The 17,488-nt window shown below is 39.4% G+C and overlaps 1 pseudogene; it reads right to left on the reverse strand.

Moving 5' to 3' along the window:
- Nucleotides 1–430: 430 nt before the first annotated feature.
- On the reverse strand, nt 431–17,273 carry LOC122340942 (annotated as a pseudogene).
- Nucleotides 17,274–17,488: the final 215 nt, after the last annotated feature.

The raw sequence follows: 17,488 nt of genomic DNA on the forward strand, positions 1-17,488 counted from the left end.
ACAATGCATTGTATATTATATCTACCACTGTGGCTACATTATAAATGGTGATTACATAAGGACAGTCATCTTACTATATTGTATTTATCACATGAATCTAACAATGTCATCATATTAATTATTGTACATTTGTCAGCAAGGGCAGCAGTTTTTACCCAACAAACCATACTTTCACATATTCTCCTGTTACTGTAACAACGGTTGCTTTAATTTTCTTAAACAAAACTGAAAAACCTCAACAAAATCTCAAAATAAATAAGTTATCATTTGATACATAATTAGATCAAAGTAGCCTAGAATTGTGTCTTCTGCCACGCTTCCATGTGCAATCAAACATAGTTGTTGGAGAAAGTGCTGAAGTGAATTTTTGTGCCGTCTAGTGGTGTAAAGGGAATGCAATCAAATGTGCCTTTACCCCAGTGCACCTTTAACATTGTTGTACTTTCTACATATGCAATGACAAACACACAAGTTGGAAAATATGTGGTCATTGAAACAATAATCTAATTACATGAACATGGTTATAAAATAACCTGTGAACATAACTTTCTGTCTGCATGTTTGCTTGTACCGTACTAACTTCTGTTGTATACTGTATACCCACTCTCAAATACACACACTCAAACACTCATTACCATTTGCTTATGATATGATGCAGTTCTTGCTCTTCCGCCGCTTATGCGTGTATGTAGCTGAGTGTGGCCTCCCATCACTGTAGGACTATAACGATGTCGCAACTCTTCATTGTCAAAGTATCGCAGCTGCACTGGCCGTGGAATGACTTCACCCAGGAGGTAACCATCATCTTCTGACGCCTCTGACGAAGAGGAACAGGTTGAGCAAAACTGATCTTCATCCTCAGCTGTTTCTCCATACCTTCCCATATATTGTCCAATCTGAGGACCTCCAGGATCTTGCAAGGTGAGGTCAGAGGTGGTTCGAGGACAAGGCCTAAAGAATTGTTGTCGATACCCATAATTTCCTCCAAAGAGATTGTGTGACACCCTTGACGAGGATGGTTGCTCAAAATCATTGTGAAATCTATGAATGGGGTCCCCAGGGAAACTCTGATTGTCTGTGGCTAAATGCAGGGCATTGTCTGACCGAGAGCGGCGGGAGCGGTAGTGATATTTGTGACCTTTGTGGCCTTTGCGGTGGTGACGTTGACGTTGGCGCTGCTGTCTGGGGAGTCTTGTGTCTGAGAGCGTCTTGGCCGTGGTGTCATCGCTTGGGCAGTACCTTCCTGCATACAGGACATACTTCCTGCAAGGCCAATTTGACCTTTGACCGGATTCTCAAAACTTAAACCTCTTGCTGAATCCCAGTATAGTGGAGGAGGGTATCTTACTCTGACAGGCATGCCAATATCAGCGAGAGGTCTTGGGACAGAGCTCAGGGATTCAGTGCTGCGAAACTGCATTGATGAGTTCAATGTACCCATGGTGCCTTTATCAGAAACATTTACCCCTGAATCTTTACTCAGGTCAGGCATAGAAAATCGAGAGAAGTGCTCCTGACGCCTGTTGGTCCCATCTAAAGAGTTTCCTGCTGAAAACAAACAATGAACAGAGATCAGAAATAGTTATACTGCATGTAATGTGTGACATTTTGAATAAACCAATTAATGTCTTGTTTTAAACATCCATCTGTCAGGTAATAATATGACCAGGTATCATGATACATTTACCTTTCTAACTGAATTTATGCATACCTGTAGTGTAGGAAAGTGCTAGTGAATCAGCAGAACCTCTTGGTGTTTGTTCTAGTGGCGTAAGTTCACCAAAGCTTGGCCCAAATTGGTGCCTGCTCCTCAGCAATGGGGACGATCTCTCGGGGAAGCCTTGCATGCTTATACTGCGTTTGTCCAAAATCCAGAATTACGGCTTGGTACTTCATTGAAGCTCATTTGTGTTTTGAGCTTAGGAGCATGAAATTCAGGTTCCTGGCCATGGTGCATCCAGTTTTCATTAAAAGAGTGGCCTCTCAGAGCAGCCATGACTGGAGGCTTTTTAGAATTACCTCCAGGTTGTTCTTTGGACCAAGATTCTGGATTGCTCACTATCTTGGGTGGCTGATTGGGAGAAGGAGGATAAGCACTACGCATGCTACATTGGCTTCGTAGCTGATGAGGATTTGAAGATGTGGAGGAATCTCTTTGTTGAGACTCGTAGGAATAAGGCTCATCTCTGTTTACCCAAACTGACTGCTCACGGTTCAGACTTGGAGACCGACTTGGGGTTCTACTTGGGGTTCTCGTTGGTGTGCGGTGGGGTGTACGGCTGGGAGCTGGGCTAGAGATGCTCAGCAAATCCATTTTAACAGCTAGAGGCTCTGCATCACTGACTAATGGTGTTGGGCCAGATGATGTTTGTCGTACACTTTCACTTTTGCCTTTTGTCCCATCTTTGCCAATCTGAGCACTGTGGCGTGACTGACGGGAACGGGCACTCTGGAAAGCAGAGTCTGAGGAGTCTGACAACTCAGCTTCATCCCCTTGGCTACAGAGACGGGAACAGTAGATCAAACCTTGTTTCGGCAAGAAGGGACGACCCAACAAAGACTGATTGCAGCGAGCACAGCTGAAACACTCTTCGGTGGCATGCCAGTGTTGACCTTCATATGCCATCTGTCCTTGGTCTATACCTAAAACAAAAAAATTACAATTAGACATCACATTAATTTTTTTCTTGGCTGATGATGACTTTAAATGTATTGTGAGAAAAAAACTGTATTGGAATTCATTTTACTTCACATTTTCACAATCATTCTGTCTCAGTTTGTACTGTATCTTCGTGTCATTCCAGACAGACTGGATGATGACTGGAAAAAAAGACACTAGGTGAATTTTTATCATTAAGGTGAATGTGTATACAAACTGCCAACATGTTTAAACAACATGTAAAAGTGTATTTTGCATTAAATGACCCCTTTAAAAGCTCTCTTTACTAGGGTCTCTTTGCAGCTATTTGTGTCATGGTAAAGAGTACAAACTGGATCCCTGTTGGTATAGTGCTGCCATTTTACCTGTGTTCTTTGGGTTCTGTGTTCTTCACTACATAAGTGTACATGGCACTGATTGCTGCCTGCAATAATTTATAGTGTTCATTTGAGGAGGCTCACTGGCACTCACTAAATAGGGCTTTCACACCGTTTAGTAGTAAGAACATACTGCTAGGAATTAAGCAGAGTTTTTCGTAGAGAACAGCTTAAGGTTACGTATTTAGCCATGGTTCCCCAAAGGGAACAATACACTGCATCAAACACTTTGAGACCACATTCTGAAGTTTCAAATCAGTAAAGCAAGACATCATGAATGTATAGACATAAGTAACCAGGAAGCATAAACTCATATCCGGCAAACCCCAGTTAGCTTCCACAGAATCAAGCAGAGAGAACCTCGGACCCTGGGGTAGATGTCAGGCCCAGACATTAAAAACATCTCAACCACCCACCAACTTATAGTTTGCTTGGTCGCTGGAACCCTTTTCTTAGGTGGACCAAAGCAAATTAACAACTGATCTGCCTTACTTCACTGGGCAGCTCTGTGAACATAAGCATCCAGTGCACACACTGAACAGGGCAAATTGAGTCTTTCTTGGCCTGCTTCTTAGAAGGAGAAGGACAAAAGGCTTGCAGTACAATGGGACCTGACAAGGAATTAGGGACATACCTGGGTCTTGGGTAAAGGAATGCCTCCTAGCCATGCTCGGAGCAAACACTAGGCACAATACAGCGAGTGTCTGGAGATCACATATCCTTTTCAGCAGGGATATACAGAGCTGAAAGTTTTAGGTGTAATGTGCTTCTCTGAGATATCTTTGATGGCCCTTCCACTTCAAGGTGTGCAATTTCCTTGTGGCAGGAGCTCTGGACTGGAGTATGGATTCAACAACCTCAGCTGAGAGACTGAATACTATGAGCTTTGCCCCCTCAGGTGCCACACCCACAACTTTCATAACTCTGGACAGAGGTGAAGGATGGTGCCCCTCGGCTCAGAGAGGAGGTTTCTCCTGATCTGAACCTCCAGGGGAGAGGCACTAAAAAAGGGACACAAGTGTCGAGAACCATACTATGGCTGGCCAAAACAGGGCTATTAGCAGAAGATAGCCATGTGAGATTATGGCCTTTCCACAGGCCTCAGGCAGAGCGTGAGTGACCCGTGAGTGAGACGTCCGTCATTAGCATTACACAATGACAAGCATTACACAATGACAAGGAGCACCCAGTGATGGGCCTTGAGACAGGAACTTGAGAAAGGTTTCTCGTGCCATACAATATCTTTCTGTGGTGGAGTATGGGTCGCAATACTCTGCTTCTGGGTCTGGGTGTATGAGGATCATCACATCATACCTCCTCTAAAGAAGACAAATTAAGCGTCCGACAGATAAACTGGTGGATAATGCCATGATGAGAGCTATTTTTGGTGTGTATTATGGGTTTCTTGATAATGGAGGTGTGTTGTGAAGCATAGTTTACATGATTAAAAGAGCATGCAACTCTGACATTTCTTTGCAACTCTTTTTTTGTGGGAAATGTGAAAGTATTCATTTGCCTGAATCTTAAAGGTGAAGGGTCTGATAAAGGGAAACTTTTACAAACATTCTCATGTAGTAAACAGGCTTGTGTTACTTCTGTCAATTTGAGGCATTCAGTGTAGACAACTTCAAGCTATTTCAGCATGATGTGACACAACAATGGACACAACTGGTAATCACTCAAGCTTTATTTGAAATTGTCCCCATACCCTTATATAATGCATAGGGACTGTCAACTAGCATAAACTAGAGCACGCATGCACTGTGAAAATGCAGTCTTTCCAGGAAATTAAAGCAATAGTTCACCTAAAAATGAAAATTATGGCATAATCTACTCACCCCCAAGCCACATGACTGTCCTCTTTCAGACAAACACAGTAAAAAAAATTTAAAACTTGATAATGCTGGTGGATAGCGGCCATTATTTTGCAGCTCTGTAAATCGGATATATCCACAAGTACTTCAGGGGGTTATGCGTGTCCCTGAGAGCATTGAGTTCTGGCCTTTTCGCTGACCTCTGACGCAGCTTATATCAGATGGCTTGGATGGCTGGGATAGCTTGGGGGTGAGTAGATTATGGTGTAATTTTCATTTTTGGGTGTACTTTTCCTTTAAGTGTCTGAATGCACTCACACATTTTTATTCACTTCTTCAAGTGGACTTTATTAGTGGACTAATGCTGGGAGTAGTGATGAGGCTATGGGGGCTATATTGCACTACAGCTATGGTGTAATCATAATTCTGAAAATCATATATACCAATATATATATTTTTTTCTTTTATACAGTATTAAACAAATATTATTGTTCTCAACTGAAATGAGTGATTTTAAATCCTTTATCATAGAAAAATAGAATAATAGAAACCACATGGATGCTTAACTGTTAATATTTTTGCAGTGCATTTATGAACTAAACTAAATTTGATGAAATGTTAACAGTATTTGTGTTGCATGTCATAGACAACAATGTTAGTGTCTACTGATTTAATTGAATTTTAATTTTATTCTCACCAGAAGTGGTAGGTCACCTGGGCAGTTTTCACGAAGTTTTATATATAGTTTGAATTGATACAAACTACTTTTTAATCATGAATTTATTCAGTTTATTGAATTATTCATGACTTGCTTTTAGTCTGCTACATAGTAGGGAAGTAGACATATTCAGATGTGAGATGACTGTCTGACACAAATGCAATCCAACCATAATTGTAAGTGTAATTTATAATTTAGGGCTAATTCTGTGTAATTTTGAGTAAAAATTATCAAACAACTTTGTGAAAAATAGCAGTCTAAAGAAATACAACGGCAGCTTCATAGAAATGCAAATGGCTTATATACATATATATTTGTGCATTTTGCTGCATGAAGTTTTGATTTGCAACACTCATTTATGGGATAATTTTTACAGATCATTTTTACATTAAACCCATACTGAATAAAAGCTAAACCCAGAAGCAGTTGTACTGTAATGAGGGAAAAAAGAAGACAATGTTCATGGAGGTTCTTCCTTACCTATGTGCTCTCCACAAGAGTCACAGTATTCTGCATAAAGTGACTCAAAGCAGTTGCAGCAGTGCGGATGTCCCTCACGCATGATGTAGCGCTGTCCCCCGAGTGGGGCCTCACACTCATAACAGCAGAAATGTCTCATGTGCCAGTGCTGCCCCTCTGCTTCTGTGCACTCATCTGCAAAGATAATCTACAAAAAGAGACACAAATTAAGTAAGGAGTTGTATATTCTGAAGCAAGGCAGGAAATGTACAGGCAGGAAATGTACAGGCATTCTAACAGGTTCAAGGTTAATTTCAGGCAGTGGCCAGATGTTTGGACTGTACACACCTCATCACATGCTGAGCAACGCGCGGCTTAAGTCGTTCGGCATGGTGACGGCCACAGTAGATTTTGCCATCAAGGTGGAAATAGATGAGATCTACCAATAGCTCAGAACACACACAGCACACAAAACAGTGAGGGTGCCAACACAGGCCATGGCCGACCCGTGAGGCAAACACTGCAATGTCTCCACCGTTGATCTGGTCTCCACACTATGTGAGAAGGACATGATGTCATTTTCCAGTCTCAATGTGTAACATGCAATAAAATTTTTTTACTACATCTAGACTTTGCATGGCTATTCATTTCTACTAATCCTGTTCACTAGTGCAGAAAAGTAATTCACCAGTAAATCAATCAAGATATAACTTTACTGGTAGTGGCCACATAGTGAGATGAAAAAGATTAGAAATGGAAGCTTGCATCTCCACTAAAAGATGAGCATTGTTTTAGTATATGTACCTGTTCACATATAGCTCCTGTTACTGTGAGGGGTAGAGGTCTGACAGTGCCTCTGCCTAGATTGTCTGAAGCTTTCGCTGGTTACTGAAGATCTTTAATTCCCGCTTTTCTTCTTCATCCAGTGAGGTACAGTAACGAACCTGACATCAGTACACAACATCAATAAGTTAGCATCATCAAGGATCAACTACTTGGCAATCAAAAACAGTTATTAATGAAGCTGTGATTGAAATGTATTTCATGGCACAGGAAATATTTCATCATATTAATACTATTAATAAAAGTGTGTGTATATACCCCTTAGTTTCACTTAGCAATATAATTAATAATATAGTATCAAAACTGTTAGATATAGATATATATATATATATAATGTAATATAAAATATATTAGTGGTAGAATCAGTGCCAAATTGCCCCAAATGACCAAATTTGATAAAATAAACATTTCAGTAACACTTTCTGTGAAGGCTGTATTTATAATACTATTTACAATAATAAATAATATTATAAGGGTATTCTTAAGGCATATTGCATTATATTGACTGTTCTTGCTCTATTTCGCCAACAAAAGTCATTCCAAACACAGTCACAGCACTGTTTTGTGTCTCTACAACATGGCAGTGTTTTGTTTCTGAATGAATCAAAATTAAAATTATTTGTTTAAATCGCGATGACATACAGTCATTTACTGCCACCTACTGGTGGTTTTAAATTTACGTTTAAGAACATCTTTTAATTTTACATTTTTTATATCAGTATTCAACATCTTCAAAATATCGAAACATTATTTGTCTAATTACTGTCTAATTATTATTCACGAGCCTCTCTGATTGGCCTATTTTTCTGAGTGATGCACGACTAGGTCAGTCAAATGTAGTGATGTCACAATTATGTCACAGCGCTAGCTGGAAGCAAAACAAAGGAAAGACTAGAGCTGGCCCATTCAAAACAACACATTCATACGGCTACATAAGAAGCCTGAAATATCATCTTCTTGTGATGTTGGGTGACAGAATAGACGCAATAGCGCCTCAAATTAGAAATATGATCACATACCTGATGGCACTGCCAGACAAAAATACAAAGTCCTTTATGCAATCTGTCAGTGGCGGGCCGTGCATTTCACACCTAGGCTTTCAGTTGCATCCTACACAAACTAATCCAATTCTTATTAATACCATCATAATGAACTTTAATATTTAGATCTACATAAGGTGAATATGATTTAAAATGCACTTAAAATCTACAACAACACACTGTACACAGAATATAAGCTAAGAAAACTGAGAAAATGAATAATACTGTGTTTTTGCTAGCTTTAAATAGTACGCTCTCTTATCCAATCAAAGAGCGAGAAAATGGTAGCCTGCTAGACGGCCCCCTGTGCTGCCAACTTGAAATCTGATTGGGTAATGCAATATAAAAAATACATTAAAACTACTCCGTGATTCTGATAGTAGACACTTAATTTGTAACGATTATGCTGCGCTTCAATAACCTTGATAAGAAATATTCTTTGTTTGACCAGTTGAGAAACATGTTTGTGTACATGCCAAGAATTGGTTTAAATAACCTTGATTGGTGACACAATTTGATTATGTCCAACTGAGGTTATAAATAGTCAAGAAACATACACATCTTTAGGTTGCACCTTTGCCTGAAGAGACATCCAGGCATGCCTACAGTGTGCTATTGAGGCACAGCATCTCATTCCTGCTTTTTCAGGGAACAGTGTTGCAGTCAAGTAACCTGAGTAAGCTACTCTCGATGCCACATTTCAATAAAACTGATGTGGAACAAGAATACTAATGCTGCTGCACTGGAAGTGTCTGCAAGGGGACACCTTGTCAAAATCCTAGTGTAGCATGCAACCACCTGGTTGGATGGGACCTAACTCTTAGAGGTTGCTTGACCACAGGCCGATGACAATAGCATATGAAAAGGTTCTGTTACTCATGTCGCTGACTGGTGTGGTGGACATAAATCTGAAGAGCATGTAGTGGACACAGAAGTGAAGTTCTTCTTGCTCTGGTGTCATAAATGGCAAAAGGCTTCAAGAATGACTGATGTTGTCACGTTTGAGGTTTAAGCGGGAAGGAGCAGACGACAAGTAAAATAAACTTAAACAAATTGAATTCTTTTAAACGGGCAAAATAAACATATACAAACAGGTAGGCAGGCAGGCAGGCAGAAACATAAACCACATAAGGACTTCATGATCGGACAAAACTGAATACAAAGGGACATAGCGATCTGGGGAGACTCCTCATCGAGCAGAGCACTTCAATCAAAGTGATTACAGTGCTTGCTTGACAGTGAATTTTCTGCCACATTCATATGCCCCAGAATGTTATTGCCATGATGGACAAGAACTTGTCCTGTGTCCAAAGCAGGACCTGCTGTGCTAGCCTGTTCTGGCAGCACAGATGTAGTCTGCCCTGGTGACTTATATAAGTAACTACCACATGCTTAGCTCATAACCCTTATATGTCTCTGGGGATTGGCTCTTAGATTAAGTCGCCTAGCTATGAGCCACAACTCTAATGGTCTCATGTGCAAGACGTCCAAAAGTTACACATGGATGCTGTCACCATGAGACCATGAGAACTTTCTGCAAGTAATTGACAGTAATTTACTTTCTGACCTAACCTGAAATCCTACAGGGTGTGTGCAGAATGGATAGTCAGCGGTGAGCACTATAAATAACATTACTATTCTGTACTATTTGCAACTAACAATAATAATTAACACAAATTAAAATATTGAGATTTTGGCTGACATATTTAAGCAGAGGTGGAGCTAAGCCAAAACATGAGCAGCAGACAGGAAAACTCATTTATCCTACCATAATGCTACTGTAAACTTAGCAAATGCTGTAGCAATACTTAGGTGTGCTTAATTATAATATGAGTATCATATTATTATATGAGATTGCTGCCACATATCTGATAATAATAATTTGTTTTATCCAAGGCCATTAAACTGCACTGGCATAGTTTAGCATGTTCTCATGTCATTGACTTGATAAAATGCATTTAATGAAATTAAATCTAATTCCATGTCCAACTCTAACGAGCAAGACATTCATGTTTTTGATTTAATGATACCTAACACTTTCAACCATGTAATGCAAACATAAACTAAACTTGAATTAAACAGGATTAATTCTTGATTTTGTTTAAAAGTTAATATTTAGTAATATCATCAACATCTCCTTATTTTTTTATTATTTTCTATCAACAACTTAAATAGAATGCCAAGGAAAAAAGGATCAAAAGGAAAAAAACACAAGGAACTCTCTGCAGCCAGAGGTAGCATCCCTAATACTTCTGTATGGTCCGATCTTCTGTCATGGTGTGGTTTACGAGAAGGAGCACTCAACCAGAATATAAAGTTAATGGCTTTAATCATACACATATAAAGATATAATACCTTGGGTAATAATAATACCTTTGGGCAGACAGGCAGATAAATGAAACCACATATAATATAAACGAGATCGGACAAACTCAGCTGAAACAACAGGACTTAAATACACAAAGTAAATACAGCTGAACACGATAAGACAATTAACTACAAGTAGGTCACACTGAACACATGGCACAAGACAAACAAAAGAGTCCACATGTGTGACAAATATATACAAGATTTGTTTTGTCCATATATTGAAAGCCAGGGGACCAGGGCTTGCTACCTCTCAATGCTCAAAGTCGCTCAAGACCACTCACTACCTTATCTAGTTTTTCTGGAAAATCTCTGAAAAAGATGACATGTATTGCTTCAGTTGTCGTCTCTGATATGACTAGTAAGCTTTAACTTTCACTTTCATTTTCACGTTCAAACGACACACAATGCAGTCTCTAAAGACAAAGAAACTGAGCATGTGTACATCTGACCGTCTATTTATAAGCTTCAGGTCCGCATAATCAAATGACATCATTTACACAGCTGTGTGCCCACCACAGCGCAACAGTGAAAAAGGACATCTCTTAAAGTGTCACAAACGCTTTTTTAAAATCATCATACCCTAAAGAAAAATGCTAATCATTATGAACTGATATACTGTCCAGCATTACTCTAATATACAATAAAGGTAAACTTAAATTATCTAAAAGTCCTAAATAACCATAAATAGTTGTGAGAAGATTGGATTTGTGTCGGATCCATACCAGGTTTTAAAGAGACAACACTGGTTTAAAGTAATACATGTTTCAGTCAGTGTAATTGATGTAAATCAAAGAACAAAAGAAAAAGAGAAATCAAGAGAAATGTTGATTCACTTATTTTAGCTTGAATAAAGATTCAATTAAATATTGAATTTAAAATGCATGCATATACTGTTTATGTGAGGATTAAGTTCACTTAAATGAAAAGTAGATTTTCTAAGCTTATTAAATGTTAAAGAGTTAATTAGGATGTGACATGTAATGTGACACTTTGCATTTCACTAAGCTGCTGAACGATCTCAGCTTTTCACATATTTTTTAATTGTGAACACTGCTCTTCCTTCAAAACAGCCAGTAAAAAGAGTGGCACCAAAATCAGTACGACTGTCACAAATCCAGTCTATGGTCTTCTTGCCATTTAACACTAGAGGTTGCCATCTCTACAAAATTATGCAACACAGACTGCTGCACACCACCCTGAACTTCATTTCATATACTCCTTTGAACAAGATTGGTTTCACCTGAGTTTAATTACACACTCTCATATATGATTGCACAGCTGCACCCAGTTAATCACACGCTATTTGACCATTAGACTTCCTCCCATTCAATGCCGAATATTCAATGCTTCTCGAATAAGCATTTTAATTATCAGAGTAAAATAATCATGGCTGATAGTAAGATGTGCAACTATAAAAGAAAACCAAACTGGACGCAAGAGCAGCTGATACTTGTTGCCGAACTGGTTAATAAAAAGGATATAACTATAGGAAATTGTATAGTGTGGATACCTTTTTAAAAGCCAAATAATTCAAATTTTTTAATATTCTGAGGCAGATTGTTGGCAACAGGCATTTTAGGAAAGTTTGTGGCTTGGTTTTAGTAACTCTTCACTACTCCTACTAACATTTAACAGATTTAGGAGCTAGTTTTAATGCTTTCTGAAACAATAAATTGTAAAATTTGGAGCTACATTTAGCTTAAAGATGTTTTGTGAATACTTTGGTCCTGGTTCTCTAACTTTGGTATTCTATACAGGGCTATAGGAACTTATATTGTCCTCCATAGGGTTAGGGTTTGAGAATCTTCTGAAAGCTTTGTGAGTACATCTCTGGTACAGAATCCTGAATCTCTTGATAGTTGCAGGTTGAGCATGGCATCACCCTCTAACTCTTAAGTGATATTGCATACTCTGCTACCTGATGACCGTGCTGAGTTCTCGAGTGCTGAGCTTGAGTTCTCCTCTCACTGAGTCACTCTACTCCTAAAAAAATCCTTTCTGCAGTTATGACAGGTTATAAAGCCCATGATGTAAGTCCTTGTTATAATACTCTTTCAGCTAAACCTGTAAAACTCTCTGTGAGAGCTTTTGAGTACATCATTTTCTTTGAGTTAGTGTGATAATACTCCTTCATTTCTGAAGGCCTATTATTGAGTACTGATTCTAAGAAGCATAATCATGTGCATCTATGGCTTTGTGTCCTGATCTGCTCTCATGGATGAGCAGGCATTGCTCCCTTGGTCCTAAGGGGTGGTGCAAGAGCTTACTGCTCCTACAAGCCTCTTCACCAGGCTTTTTCAAGCCTCTAACTGTTCAGGACCCCCTTTCCCTCTTTAAACTCAATGTTGTGTGTGAGTTCTCTTCTTAATCTGTTAGAACTTCCCTCCTAGAGCCCCGTGCTGAGTTACATCAGGTTTAGAGGTATCCTTTCTGCCACCCTGTTAGGTTGCCATTTTTAGATTGAGCATGGAAGTGCTCCTCCTCACTGTGGAGGGTTACCTATGAGCCTGCAACTCCCATGATGAGCATGTAATTTCTCATAACATTTTTTCCTCCTTGGTGGTCTGTTCTTACTGTTGAGCTTGGCAATGTTTCCCTCTCTATTGGAGGGACAACTACCTATCTTGGAGGAACATGTTCTCCTCTTGATCTTAGAACTAAGAACTCTAAAGAACTTTTTGGGGCTCATATGAGTCACAATACCTGGTGGATTATACCTTTCCTAGCTGGCCTCAAAGATGAGCACAGCTGTGCATGTTACAGGTTCCTTTATAATCATGTTTGCTGTGCTCCACTCAATTTGAGGGTCTGCTATGGTACTTCTGCAGCGACATTATGCACCACTCTGACTATTAAAGTTGAGTCCTCTGCTTCCTTGCCTATAAAGCAGACATACCAAGCTGCTAGGCCTTCCTTTTGGCCACTGGATGGACTGTAACTTCTGCTAACTGGAGCTCCAAAAACTATGTCTATGGTGAGTGCACATGTTGACCATTTTGTTTACTTTCCAAATTCCGTATATATCTAGACCCCACTCTAGATGTGTATCTTCAGTGATACCAAAATAATGTTTCCCTCTTCAACTGGGCTGTGGTCAGATGTTCAAGGCTACCAGTTCAAGGGATCTGGGGAAAAGATCCCTTCGAGAAGTCTCCATGTCTCCAGTAGGTGTTTATTGCCAGTTCCTTGCCATTTTTCTTACATTTGTCACTTTTGGAGACCTCTGACAGACAGATCAATTGTCTACACTGTAGCCTGTCTGGGAGAATTAAAGGTTGATGAAGTATCCCTATGTGGCAGGACTGGGTCTGGTACTATGGCCTAGACCAGGGTGTACATTCTTGCTCCTGGAGGGCCACTTTCCCAAACAGATTAGCTTCAAGATACAGCTGGAGATGAAAAAGAGAGACAATCAAGTGGATTGGGATTATTGGGGATGGCTCCCCAATACCACGGGACACCCTACTCTTTACGATGAGTGTCAAGGGATTTTAGAGAGTTAGGACCTCAATTAAACATCTTATCCTAAGGAACATGCTCTTTCACATTATGGTGTCCTTGTCACTGTGGCGTTAGGACCCACACAGACCACAGGGTGAGCACCCCTGCTGTCCTCTCTGACACCTCTACCAACAGCAACTTAGTTTTCCCAGGAGGGCTTCCATCTAAGTACTGCCCAGCCTTGCTTAGCTTCTGTGGGCAAACAGTCTTGGGCTGCAGGGTGATATTTCTTTTTTTTTACTGTTATAGAAGTTTATATAACATGTTGCTTGGGCATTTAGCCGAAAGGGATAGTGGAGTTGGTGCTTAGTGTGCGCTCAGGAAATATAGCTTGCACTCCCCTCAGCATGGCAGAGTGAACTAGCATTCTAGAGGTTTACAGAAGAATAAAGTCAAAATCACATTTTAGCCCTGTTGTACCCTTTTATTTCTTGAAAAAGAATACCATATCCTGTTGCCATGACTTATTGCAGGGTCTTTTAGTCTATTGTTAAAATGCGTATAGACAAAATGAATTCAATATGAAATAAAAACGTATAACTATGTGTCTAGGACTAGACAATCTGCAGTGTTTAGATATCTGCTGTGAAGTATCCATTTTGAATTAAAAACTTTGAGCCATGTCAGTACTAACAGACCTCATTGTCATGCGGTGGCAGCTGTTGAAGGAGTTGCTTGATCCGATGCTTTTCACCAATGCTGTTGACATAAGGAACCTTATCCTCTGGGAAAAAGCTGTAATACTGGTGAACCTGTGTTTGCACAAACATAAACAGACAATAATTCATATAAACAGCAAGGAAAATTATAAAAAGGTTTGTCATAACAAAGAGTACAGAAATTGTGTATATCTGGGAAAATGGGGAAATGCTCCTAAGGAACAATGTGGATTTAGTTTTAAACTGTAATATATTTTACATATAATGCTTAGCATGTGTAATAAAATGGTGGATCAGCTATTGTAAAAAATAAATAAATATATATATATATATATATATATATATATATATATATATATATATATATATATATATATAATTATTACTTTCAATCCATAAAAATACTTAATTGCGATTAATCACATGACTTTCATGAGTTAACTCACGATTAATCACAATTTAATCACACATTTTTATCTGTACCAAATGTAACAAATTAATACTATTTAGGTTTTTAATACTCTCACTGACATGGACAGATATATGTTATATATGTAATATGTTTATTATTAGTGAAGCCATAGTTAACATAGAGCATGAAGACTGGACATGTTTCAAAGGTCATAGATGTTTTTCAAAGAACTTGTTCATGTCTATTGCAGACATAAAAAAAATAAATATAGATTACTTCTCTTTATTTGCACTGAGATTTAGATAAGCCTGTTTACATTTTCACACTATAGGCAGCTAACTTCTAAACATACAAAGTGCAAATTTAATATTTATTATTACGTTTGTTTGCCTCTATGTGCCCACATATTGTATTTTGATGCAGCTAAATTCTCAATAAAACGATTTTATATATATATACACACACACAATGGAATTAATATGAATTTGTGACTAAATCATAAACCTTAAGACTACATAACCAGCACTACCTTTCATGTTAATCCACACAAGATCCTGATTTATAATCAAGCTGTTGTCTAAAATAGCTTAGACATATGATTGAGACAATAGCTGTGCTGGGATTTCTGCTATTCTTGCAAAACTATGTAAATTTAGAAATGCAAAATATAATATTGGTTCTAAAGCAGCACTAACCTTTGGTGCTCTAGCAGTTAATAAACAGAACTGAAACACATCCTGCTGAAGGACATTTTCAACCGAGCTATTTGTTTAAGTTTATGTCTATTAGGATTCACATGGGTATATATTACTCTGCAGTAGTGATAACCCGACCAGGCTACAATGGTCCAAAAATAAGCACTTATTATAAGTGTACCATAATGATCTGGGATAAGACAAAAATGCAGTTTGATAGATTAATTTATTTAGCAAATTTGAACACAGAAAACGTTATATGCTGCTATAGCCACTCAAAGAACTCAGCAGATGCACTGCCTAGGCCACAGGTAAAACAGAAAATGCATGCTGCGTTAATCACGTGTTGCATAACTGCATAATTTTACAATTCTATTAATAAAATGTATTATAGTTGTGTCTGTGCTCCATTTATTTTTAGAGAATGCTTTTGGTTTGTTTGGCAGTTAAAATAACTTTTAATCGATAAATTAATATTTGATGGATTTACTGTAGTAACACTAAATCTACCTAATTAACACATTATTATTAAACACTTGTGAGGTAGTACTTTTCCACAGAAAAGTTTGACAATTGATGTATTAGAACCTCTAGTCAATCACATAATGTCATGCCGTCACCCTCTCATCCGCTGATCCTGTCACCTTGTCACGCTCATTAATCACCAGATCACCCCATTCGCCTCACTCCGCCCTTCAGTGGCTGATCTCAAGGTGACACAGCCGACTGCTCTGGTCATCTCTCCGTCTGCCTGCTTGTCTGCCTGCTTGTCTGCCTGCTTGTCTGCCTGCCTGCCTGTCCGCCTGCCTGTCCGAAAGACTCTTTCTGCCTCAGCACTTGGCCGCACAAGGGAAGAACTTTAAACTTACCCTCTTTGAACTCCTTTCTAGTAAATATCCTCAGTTTATTTGTGTTCGCTTGACGACTGAAAGCTGCTCATTGCATGGTTCATTCAAGCTCTTCGCAAAGCTCTTCCTCCGCCTGTTAATCTAATCTGTCCTATGGCTCACCCACCATGTTTGCTGGGGAGTTTACTTCACCTGTTATGGCTTCCTCCTACAGTGCTCATTGTACCTGAGATGCAGCCTCATCTCTCTTCTCAACGAACAAGGAAAAATAGCCTCATTATTATATCTCTACTTCAACGGCAGAGCCTCTGCAGTGGGCAAAAGGCAACTTGGAGCAGTGGATAGCGCATGGCTTAACCTACTTGATGACTTTCAGGGGCATTTCTGACAAGTGTTTGTCTAATCAACCACCTGCAAGACCGTGCACAACTAACTACTGCAGCTCAGGCAAGATTTGAGCTATCAGTTCATTAGCATGTGCTGCGCTTTCATACACTGGCCTTCTTTAAGAGCGGTTGAACGATGTCGCCTCTCTCCGTGTTCCGTCAAGTGTGGACTGAACCCTCCATTCATCAACAGATGGCCATTTATGATGACAATGTGGGGTGGTAGAAACCTTCCTTAGAAAAGTCGCCAATGTGGCCCAGCACATCCTGAGCCTGAACCTCCTATCATGGCAACCTCACACCCGGCACCTGGAACTGATCAATGACAGTTACTTATCTCTCCACCCGTGAAAGATCCTGGTCGAATCCTGGAAGGACTGTGCTTGTACTGCGGCTCCTCAACTCATCCTTTCCGTACCTGTCCAGTCCGGGCCCACCTTGATCAGCGGTAATTGTCACCACACTAATCCTTCCATTTTGCAAATTCCCCATATCGATTTAAATCTCCTGTATCACAAATAAACTTTTTCCCATTCAAGTTGCTGGTCGATTTGGGAGCCACAGGGATTTTCATCTCATCCCCTCAGCCTTCCCAGCCTTGCATTCCTGGTCATCATCTACCCAATACCTACTATATAATGACTATCCAAGGAACCCTCTGACAGAGGCCTGGTTCTCAGAATGAGACACCACCACTAACCTCTGCA

The sequence above is a fragment of the Puntigrus tetrazona genome, unplaced genomic scaffold (assembly GCF_018831695.1).
Source record: "Puntigrus tetrazona isolate hp1 unplaced genomic scaffold, ASM1883169v1 S000001106, whole genome shotgun sequence".
In the NCBI taxonomy this organism is placed as follows: Eukaryota; Metazoa; Chordata; class Actinopteri; order Cypriniformes; family Cyprinidae; genus Puntigrus; species Puntigrus tetrazona.